Raw genomic sequence first — 9,775 nt, 5'->3', positions numbered from 1 at the left:
TGTAACAACTACTAATATATATAATTGATGAGCAGTATTTAAAAAAAAATTATTGACAATAAGACTACAAAGATTTATAATCCATTAAAATTATTAATTTAAAAAATTGTATCAAAATATATTAAATTTTATTAAATGATATTTTAATATAAATAATAACATTTAAATTTTGCCTCGACTCTTAACATCCTACGACTACGTGACTAGGGTTGTCAAAACTACTTTTTGTTTGCGAACAGCTCATGTTCAGTTCGCTAAGCAAGCTAGCCGAACACGAACACTTTTTTGTGTTTGAATTATAAACGAGCCGAACAAAAATAGTTGTATTTTTTAACAAGCTGGATATGAGCTGAGCCTAGGCTCGCTCGATTTCGGTTCGTTTACATCCCTATTGTAGAGAGCTTGAAGGTAAGTCATGCCGTGTGAAGGGAACCCGAGCTTCATCGTGGCTGGTAGAGGAAGAAGCATTGAGTGGCCGACACGAAGAAGGAAGAGGAGGTGAGGGAGAATCGACTTGAGTAGCCAGAAAGAAAGGGAATTTGTGGGAAGGAAAGAGGAAGAATCGAGTCTCGTGACTCAGAACATGTGGGTTCTAGTTAACTAGGAGTGGTAGCTCGTTGTGTTGAAAAATAGGACTGAACCGAGAGCTTTAATAAGATATTTCATGGTCTATTTTCTTAGATTTTTACATATTAATTATGTTAGGATTATTGTTTAATTAATAAATAATTGTTATATTTTTTAAATTATTAATAGTGGATTTTCTTAGTTGATGATGGGATGTGAAAGGGCAAACTTTTGTTTTGTATGATTTGGAGATTTTAACTGTTGAGTGGCACATGGAGGAGAAGGTATATGTTGGAAATTTTAATATGTTGTATATTTTTTATAATAATTAATTTATTGAAATTATACTAAATATTAATATTAAGCTTTTCTAAAATAGGAATTTTTTTATTGATGAACTTTTTAGATTAAAGGGAGAAGAAGGATTTGTGGCACAAAAGGTAAGGGTTTAATTGAAAATTAATTATAATCAAATAAATAATGATTTAAGTATTAAAATAAGTTTTATTGCTTAAGAATGTTAGAAATTTGTGGTAATGAAAGGCTTGAGGTGAGTAATATGCTTTTAAGTTACAATAATTTTTTTTTGTTTACTATATTCATGTTTACAGGATTTCACTAGTATGCCGTATAAATATGAAAATAAATCACATATGATTCTTCTTATTGTTATACATGTTAAATACTATTTCCTTAATTATTGTATAATAGTTTATTTTAGGAAAAAATCTGATTATTGCATGGTCCTTATGTTCTAGCAGTGTATGTATGTATGTATATATTTGTATATATATAAGAAAGGCTAAGGGCTAATATATTTGAAAGGAGTGGTACAAAATATATTGGATGAGTGGGCCTAAGTAAGAACCCAAAGCACCCGGTATACAACACACCAAAATATCCAAAAAGGTACATGTATACCCAAAACCATAGTAATATAATCTCTATGCCAAAATCTCCAAACAGAGCAAAATTCACAAGCCTTTTGGAAGTAGTAGTTGGATCGGTGAAAGCTAAAAATGCCAAATAGATGGAGAATACTTGTTGAGATCTTCAAACTCTAATAGGGAGTCTTCTTCCCACACAAAATTCACAATCCGTTTCAGTTGGGTCACCCTCCAGATGCGTGTGTAGGCTGGCCAAAAAGATGATGACGCAGAACCAAAACAGATGGAAGATATACTTGTTGCACCATGGACTGGAAAAAAGGGAAAACGAAAAGCTGGAGTAATCGATCCACCAAGAGAGGGCCCATGAAAACCATTTACACAGATAATGGGAGCATGAGCGCGATCCAATATATCCTTACCTCTTACCTCTAGTACTAGGTAGGGAGCTTGCTAACAAATGATTAAGCTCTCTGCCATTACCCGAAGCAACCAATGTATCATCCATTAAGTTCCTGAGTTTCAGTAGGCCTTTATTATTATTCTTCTTATTCCTAGATGTGTAAACTTTCCAATCGTCATCCGAAGACTGACTCAACAGATTAGTGTATTGGTCTAAAAATTGTCGGGCAGGTGTAGACTGCTGCACAACAGGATCCCCTTATGCCTGATTGACATAAAAAACTTGTTTGATCTGATCAGATGGTAGAGCTACAGTAGAAAGCTCACCTATGGTAGAATTTTGAGCTTGAAACTGGGGCAGTGACTCCTCATCCACTACCAACTGAGGTTCCACAGGAGGTATTATAAGTGAGCAATCCTCCCCAAGGACAATAGGAGCAGGACTCAAAGGCTCCTCCAAAGGTGAAGAGGTAGTCCCCCCAAGGGCAATAAAACCAAACACCGATTCCTGTCTTGTGATAATTTCCTCCACAGGAGTAGATGTGTCCAGAGCAGTGGAGATAGACCCATCCTTATGCAGTTGAGCTTTAGGTTTCAAGTTAGGGTGGAGTCTGTGACATTTGTCAAGAGTATGCCCAAACATCTTACAATAGGTACAATTCCGTGACAATTTGTTTTCAATATCGATTATGTGTTGTGCCCAGCCAGACTTCTGTAATATCAGATAAAGTGATATTTCTTTCCACAAGTATTCTGACAACAGAAGACCTGGTTAGATTGAAGATGGGTAGATCTAGTTTCATAGGATTTCTAAGTATGACCCCAATAGAGTAGAGAACCTGATGATTAAATAGATGACAACTTAAGACCAGGTAAACTAAACCATACAGGTACAGTGAGAGGTTCATGATTCAGGTCAAAATCAGGAGACCGCTTGAGCAACTTCATTGACTTTCCTGCAATGTTAAGTTATTTCTTAAAAAAAATTCGAGCGTAGTCTTCTGCCAAGGTTAACTGAATCAACATATGCCTCCAATCAAGAAGTTTCACTTTCCACTTTCCAATTAGTTTGAGTTCCTCAAAACTCTTTCTGATAACTTCCATAGAGGGCTACCTCAACTGAATTTTTTCGATCAGAGCGAACCTGCATTTCTCAGCCAAGGTTGAAATTTATAAATCAGAGAAAATAGAGTTTCTTTCCTACCCTTCCTACTCATCTTTTTAACAAAAGGGCAATCACCTGTATCATCACGACATTCTTTATAAATTGATGAGAAGACAACAACCGACTCCACCAGATGGTTACCTAGCATGTGGGCGAATGAGGCTTGTCGGGTTCAACTGAAGGACCCATCGAAGCAGGGACGACGGTTCGATGGAAGTAGACAAACGCGAAATGCAATGGTGAAAGCGCATGAAATCAAAGACGCGAAGACGAAAACTGGGAGACGCGAACGCAGTTGGCATCGAAGTAGACGAAGCCGAAGAAACAAGACGACAGGAGCTTGGCTTCGAAACAGACGAAGCTGAAGACGCGAAATGACAGAAGCTGAGAGACGACGAGTGCAGTAGGCGAAGGTCGAAACAGAGGTGATGAGTTGCGAGCCATTTTCCTTGTGGCGCGATTGAATCAAAGATGTAGACGACGAAAATCGCCATCATACGAAACCTTAGCAGAACAGACGACGGAAATCGCCTTTATATATATATATATATATATAGTGCACATATCAGACATAACCGATTTTAAAAGAGATGAATATAATATATTATTACATGATCTTTAAAAATATGCATGTTAAGAGATACACACAAAACAATTGCATAATAATTTATCATTGAAATTATAAGATTTTTTCATTTCATTTTGATTCCAAAAAATGCATGTATTCATTAGTTGATGGATGCTGGTGTCTCATAAGAAATGATTACATGCGACGAAAAATAAAAATTGTGTGTGTGTGTGTGTGTGTGTGTGTCTATATACATGAATGCTGAAGCTGTGGTTGGTGGTATACCTCTCTATTTTTTTGAAGGGGTAGGTTTGGGGGTGCCTTCCACCACTATTCCTGTGGTGGGGCCTTCTGACACTGTTCCCACTCAAAGGAATACTGATATAAAAACTGGACTGAATGGTAAAAATGGGGTTGTTGAGGTAGAGCCTGCTCTTGCTGAGCAACAAGCTTCTGTGCTGCATCAGGACCTTGTTGGAGAGCCTAACAGGGGCATTTCTCTAGATGATAATTTGGTTCAACAAATGAATACTACATTTGAGGAGTGGCAAGTTCAGAAGTCTAGAAAGAAAAAGAAAGGAGCCCTGGAGTTAAAGAATTTGCAGGATGGTGCACCTGCATTGTTTGAGGGTGCTCCTCATCAAGGAAGATTGGAATCTATGGCTAGAACTAGAAGGAGGGGGAAATCCACTTCCTTTGGATGATTAATTTTTTGTGCTGGAATGTTAGGGGACTGGTTCATCCTAGGTCCCTTAACAAACTTCTTGCTCTTAATAAGATGTATAAGTTTTGGATAATTGCTATCTTGGAGCCTATGGTTTCCAAGCACCCTCAAAAGATTCTGAAAAAGTTCCATGGTTTTCATCATTTTTCTAATCTTAATAATAAAATTTGGATATTTTGTAGGAAAGAAATTCAATGTACTGTGCTGGGGATAATGCACAATTTATTCATCTGAACTTTAATCTTGGAGGTAGCTGTGGCCATGCCACTTTCATCTATGCAGGTTGCTCACCCTTGGTCAGACAAGAGTTTTGGAGCCATCTAATGGATAGTAGCAGGTCTTTTAATTTCTTTTGGTTAGTTGGTGGGGACTTTAACTGCTTGTCCTCTCCTACTAAAAAACTTAGGAGTAGGCCTCCTGATTTGAATTTGATTAATAGCTTTAATGGTAATATTCATTTAGCTGGCTTATATGATTTGGGTTTCAATGACCCAAAATACACCGGGAGAAGAGGACAACTATGGGAAAGACTGGACGGGTGCTGGTTAATTTTTCTTGGCTGAGGGAATTCGTTCATACTTCAGTTTATCACCTGTCTATGACTGGCTCTGATCATAGACCTCTTCTAATTACCATTTCAACTCTCCTAACAAAAGTAAATCTAGTTTCAGGTATCTTAATATGTGGTCCTCACATTGATTTCCTTAGTCAAGTGACCCAGGTTTGGAAGGATTGTCCTCATCATAATCCTTGGGTTAAACTTTGGATGCTTCAAAAAAAACTTGGAAAAACCTCTCCCATTGGAATTCGACTGTCTTTGGTGATATTAATGTCAGGGTGCAGGAAGCTGAAAGATCTGTGGCTCAGCTGGAGACTCGGTTGGAAATTAATCTAGATGTTAGTTCTGATCTCTTTGTGGCCAATGAAGTTCTGATGAATGCCATTTCTATGCAGGAGTTTTATGCCCAGAAAGCTGCTAAAACTAAGTTCTGTGAGGGGGATAAACTCAAAATATTTCCATGCTTGTATAAACTATAGGAGGAAATGTAATACAATCCATAAGATTCAGGACCCTGCTGGGATTTGGCTTAACACTGCAGAATCCATTGCTTCCAGTGCTGTGAGCTACTTTCAGCTACTAGAATTCAACTTCATCTCCCTCAACTTATCAGTGAGAATCAATGTGCATTTGTAAAGGGCAGAAGCATTGTGGATAATGTCCTGCTGGCTCAGGAATTGGTACTGAACTTGGATAAACAGTGTAGAGGAGGCAATGTGATCTTTAAACTTGATATCAAAAAAGCTTATGACACCATGCATTGGGGTTTCATTGAGGAGGGGCTCACTGCTAGAGGATTTTCACCTCAATTCATATCTCTTATCATTAAATGGCTGTCTAATAACTATCATTCTATCTTTACTAATGGCATGTCCCATGGCTTCTTCAATGCTTCAAGAGGTATCAAACAACAGGATCCTTTGTCTCCCACTATTTTTATTCTAGCATTTGATTATTTATCTAGGCTGCTTAATCAACAGACTTTCAATTCTCCTCATACTTTGTATAGTCACAAATCTAACATAATTATCAATCACTTGGCCTTTGCTGATGATGCTATTTTATTTTCTAAAGCCACTAAGCCTGCTGTTAAGATGATTCTTCAATGCTTAGAGAATTTTCATTCCTATTCAGGCATGCATTTTAATTCCCAGAAATGTATGGTTGTTTTCAGCAAAAGAGTTAAACTTGATATTAAACACTGGATAACTGAGCTTACTGGTTTTTGCAATAATTCCCTTTCTCTGAAGTATTTGGGGGCTTATCTTATAAAAGGGAGGACTAAACAAATTCAATTTGATTACATTGTAGAAAAGATTCAGGATAAACTTTAGTGCTGGATGAATTCGTTTCTATCATTTAGGGGCAGAGTTACACTCTTGAGAAGTATTTTGGCTACCCTCTCATCATATTTATCTCAGATGGAAGTGATGAAAAAATCAACTCAGGTTACTTTTGAGAGGATCTTCAATAGATTTTTTTGGGTTGGTCAAAGGAAACAAGTTCACTGGGTCCATTGACAAAAAGTTTGTAAAGCCACTAGAGCAGGTGGTTTGGGTTTTAAAAGCTTCCAACAATTCAAACAAACCAACTTTTGTAAGCTTTGGATTAAATTTCAAGAACAATCATCATTATGGACCAAATACATGATGGGCAAATATTGTAAAGATCATCATCCTGCTATGATGTCAAGGAAAATAAGGGATTCGAGAATATGGACTAATATGCTGAAAGTCAGGTCTGTGGCAGAAAATCTTTTCATCTGGGAGTTGGGAGAAGGAAAAATTAGCTTCTGGTTGGACAACTGGACTTTGGAAAGCAAGCTGGCTCATAACTCTCCATTAAATGTTGATGAGTCCTTGCTGGTGGCTAATCTCTGGGTTGAGTTCTTTAGAACATTTTAGATTCATCTCAGATCACTAGTATTATGAAGATCCCAGTTGTTCCATTAAAGAAGGATAGGATTGTGGTTAAGAAGAGAAAGTCCCAAACTCTGTCAGCATTTAAAGCTAATACTTGTTTTCCTCAACAGGAAGTCAACTGGGGATCCAGAGTTTGGACTAAATTTCTTTCACCCTCCATGTCCTTTTTCTGTTGGAGATTATTTCATAAGCTAATCCCCACTGATGATATCTTGAAACTGAAAGGATTGAGGGGTCCTTCATGTTGTGTGTTATGCAGGAATGATGAGGAGTCTCTACAACATATCTTTTTTAACTGTACTTTGGTTCAAAAGGTCTGGAGGTGCATTTTAACCAGGTTGAGGATCTCTACTTTACTGCTGACTTGGGATAATTTTTTTCTGTGCTAGAAAGAATGGCTGGATTCTCAGGTATTTACAGTGCCTTGTATTGTTGCTTGGTTTGTGTGGATGGCTAGAAACAATACCAAATTTGAGGATTCAAGGCAGGATGCTAATGGGATTGCTAACAATTGCTTAGTGTATATTCAGAAGCTCTCTAAGTACAAAAAATTTCTTGATATTCTTGTTCAACAAGTTCATCATACTTCTAAGCCTCCTAATTTCTTCCTGATATTATGGCTGTCCCCCTCTACAGGTTGGATTAAAGTGAATACTAATGGTAGCTTCTTGGCTCCCCTTGCTGGTATGGGGGGTGGGGGGGTGTCTTCAGAGATAGTTATGGTAAGTGCTTGCTTTTTTTCTACTCTCCTGCATGGGCAAAAGATTCTTTGGAGGCGGAAACTCAGGCTGTTTTTTGGCCATCTCTTTTGCTAGGAGGTGTGGCATTGGGGAGCTCTAGGTTGAATCAGATTCCCTTATCTTAATCAATATTCTGAATGGTCTAATGATTAGTCCTTGGAATTTAGTATATTGGACTACTTGTATTCATAACATGGGGTTGGGACTAAGTATTGTCTTTTCTTATATTCCTAGGGAAGGCAACAATTCTGCTAATTGGTTGGCAAGACTTGGGCTTTACTCTGAACAGACTCTTATCAACAAGAGTGTTTCTCCTCCTTTAGAATTTCTTTTGAAGGGAGACCTTTTGGTCCTCCCTTATATTAGGTATTTGTTTGTTTAGTTGGGTGTTTTGGTGAGGGTTTCCCTCAGTTTTGTAACCCCTTTGTTTTTTTGTTTGTTATTGAATTTGGAGCTATATATATATATATATATCTTTTTCTCTTTTGTTTGAGTGGATATATATATATATATATATATATGTCTTTATATATGTATAGATACATACATATATGTATGTATATATATTTATATCTCAACATTGCTGGTAAATCAATGAGGCTACTCAAGTGGTCTCCTGATTTTGACCCTAAACGCGAATCTCCTACTGTACCGGTATGATTTAGTCTACATAATCTCAAGCTGCACTTTTTTCATCATCATGTCTTTACTCTATTGGGGACCCTTTGAAGCTAGATCTACCCACGTTTAACCTAACCAGACCTTCTGTGGCCAAAATACTTGTTGAAAGAGATATTACTTTACCTGATGTTACTGAAGTCTGGTTGGGCACAACTCACAATGGATATTGACAACAAATTGTTATGGAGCGTATACCTCCTTATTGTTCTCATTGTATGATGTTTGGGCACAACCTTGATAAATGTTATAAGCTTTATCCTAATTTGAAATCTAAAGATCAAGTGAATAAGAATGGATCTGACCCCACTGCTTTGGATATATCTGTTCCATCTGAAGAGAAAAATACCACAGAACAGGTTATGGTGTCTGAGTTAATTGCCCCTGTGGATCCTCCCCCTGAAAATACTATTTCTGCGATCGATGAAAAGCTGGATGGCCCTGCTGAGCAACCTACACTTTCAAACCCTCAGTTGCAGGAAGCATTAGGTGAAGAGGAGACATTTCATGCTTCACACACACTTGAACCTACAGTTGTTGCAACAGTTGGCAATCCTTCTTCTGGCTCTCATCAGTTTTTATCTGCCCGACACTCTGTTTACCAACACGATGATCAGATGAGCTAGTCTTCTGAGGAGGAATGACAGGTCTATTCAAGGAGGAAGAAGAAGATTGGAGGCAAACTTCAGCTTGTTAACCTAATGGATGATACTTTGGTTACTTTGGGAAATGACACGACACTCAACAATTTGTTATCTGGATCTCGCCCTAGAACTAGAAGCAGAGGCTGGCTCGTCCCTAGTTTCTTCTTTTCTGAGATTTTGGTTTATTTTTTTTTTTTTGGTTTTCCTGTATCTTTTATCTTTTGGGGTGTTTGTGTGTGTTGTATCGTATGGGTAGGATGCCTCTATTGGGCCATCTCATGCAATATTTATATATCTTTTCTATTTTAATAGATTTAGCCCTTGGGCTTTTCATAAAAAAAATATTTACAACTGTGTGTGTGAATGCTTATATATGCATTTTAAGAGGAGTGCACCCCCTATGATACTGGCTAGGGACTCCAATGTACTCGCGCATGTTGATACTTTTCTATCTTATTAGATAATTGTGAAACTTTGATTATTAATTGCCATGCCAACAGAATAATATCGGCCAGGGATGAGTAGATATCCTTCCACCCTTGATAATTATGTAATTTAGATCACTTACACTAAGAGATAGTAACGACCAGGCTGTGTTAGGTATGTTTTACAGTGCTCCTGAGACATGTGAAAGTTAAAAGCACAAAGTAACATTAAAGTTAAAGATTGAACCTTGAAAACTAAAGTAAAAGTTAATGCAATTAGATTTTTAGGGTATTTCTATTGAGTAAATATAATAAACACAGACATTAGATTACTATAAGATTTCTATAGTGAAATATGGCATACCAACATGCATATTGTTTTCTTTTTCTTGGGTTGTTATGATTTAGAAGTGTGATTGCCCAACTGGGTTATCTTAAATGTTTAATTATGTTGGTTTAATATTTTAGGTTTTAATTTTTGAATAAGATTAATT

General features: G+C 37.2%; 1 protein-coding gene across 1 annotated transcript in view; it reads left to right on the top strand.

Moving 5' to 3' along the window:
* The window catches only part of LOC110038574 (dipeptidyl aminopeptidase BI), a 101,177-nt gene that overhangs the window by 29,330 nt on the left and 62,072 nt on the right, over positions 1 to 9,775 (top strand). The window lies entirely within an intron of this gene.

This window comes from Phalaenopsis equestris, unplaced genomic scaffold (genome assembly GCF_001263595.1).
Source record: "Phalaenopsis equestris unplaced genomic scaffold, ASM126359v1 Scaffold233139, whole genome shotgun sequence".
NCBI lineage: Eukaryota > Viridiplantae > Streptophyta > Magnoliopsida > Asparagales > Orchidaceae > Phalaenopsis > Phalaenopsis equestris.
The sequence above is the reverse complement of the archived record's forward strand: the minus strand, read 5'-3'. Positions and strand labels throughout refer to the sequence as shown.